The sequence below is a fragment of the Theropithecus gelada genome, chromosome 9, assembly GCF_003255815.1.
Source record: "Theropithecus gelada isolate Dixy chromosome 9, Tgel_1.0, whole genome shotgun sequence".
In the NCBI taxonomy this organism is placed as follows: Eukaryota; Metazoa; Chordata; class Mammalia; order Primates; family Cercopithecidae; genus Theropithecus; species Theropithecus gelada.
The window spans coordinates 34,647,176-34,648,764 of record NC_037677.1 but is presented as its reverse complement, the minus strand read 5'-3'; positions in this window follow the sequence as shown (position 1 = coordinate 34,648,764).

The following is a 1,589-nucleotide window of genomic DNA, read 5'->3' as shown; positions in this document are numbered from 1 at the left end:
CTCTTTTCAGTTATTCAGCTGTAGCTCAGTTTTATTCAGATTGGAAATTACACATTTTCTACTGTCAGGGAGATTCGTTACATAAATATATTGAGGTATCTGGGGACAAAGGTCAAGCCAGTAAAGAATACTTCTGGCAGGCCAGGTGCGGTGGCTCATGACTGAAACCCCGGCACTTGGGGAGGCCAAGGCGGGTGGATCACAAGGTCAAGAGATCAAGACCATCCTGGCTAACACGGTGAAACCCAATCTGTACAAAAATTACAAAAAATTAGCCAGGCATGGTGGCGGGTGCCTGTAATCTCACCTACTCAGGAGGCTGAGGCAGGAGAATGGCGTGAACCCGGGAGGCGGAGCTTGCAGTGACCTGAGATGACAACACTGCAATCCAACCTGGGTGACAGAGCAAGACTCCATCTCAAAAAAAAAAAAAAAAAAAGAATACTTCTGGCAGAGTCCTTTATTCTTCATATTAAAATCTCACTTGATTCTCCTTTATGGGAAGTTTGTCAATAAAATTCATGATTGGTAAATTATCAGTTTTTTTCTTCAGTTAGTTTAATGGTGAAGATGATTAACAGGGGAAGTGCTTGAAGTAAATGATTGTTTCAACAACACACCATGGCTCAAAGCTGGATCTCATTCTTTCAAATGTAGAATAGCCCCATTTAGTAAGAAAATGTAATCTACTGCTTTGTTAAAAGCAGATAACCCTAAATAATTATTGTCACCTGTATAGGCAAGTCCTCAGAATGCCCATACCCCAGCCCTCTAAGGAGTTTCTTCTACGCCACTTGCTGGCGGGGAAGGGGGAGAGGGAGAGTGGCTCTGCCACCCTGGCATGACTGGCTGGGACCTGGGTCCAGTCCCCCCAGTGGACAACCAATCTAGAGTCTGGCCCGTGACAAAGGGAGTGGCCAAGCACAAATGTCGCGCCTAAGAGGCTGCCTCAGCCTCACTCAGCAATAACTTGAACTTGACTTAGGGAGAAAGCACAACAGCTGGAAGTAAACAGGAATGAAGAGAAAAAGAAAAGCAGAAATAGGAGCCAGGCACAGTGGCTCAACACCTGGAATCCCAGCACTTTGGGAGGCTGAGTAGGAAGATCATTTCAGATCAGGAGTGTGGGAGACCCCTGTCTCTACAAAAGATTTTAAAAATCAGCCAGGCATGGTGGTGTGCACCTGTGGTCCCAGCTACTTGGAAGGCTGAGACTGAAAGATTGCTTGAGCCCAGGAGGTCAAGGCTGCAGTGAGCTAGGATCATGTCATTGCATTCCAGCCTGAGTGATAGAGTGAGACCCTATCACACACAAAAAAAGTACATAAGGCCTTAGTAAATAAGGTTAAGGAAAATGCATACAGGTGGTATTTTCCAAAATTTATCACTCTTTTTTAAAAAAGTACAAAAAATATAAAATTAACTATTTGGGGGAGGCACTTTGAGTTAGAATGCAGGTAATAAATTTAGGCTACAATTAGCCTTAAGCAAATTATGTTGTAGTATGTGTTGTATTTTATCCTTTAATTTGATACGATTTTCAGGGTTCCCTTACTGAAAGATTGGTACGAAAGTAATTGGGAGGTCTG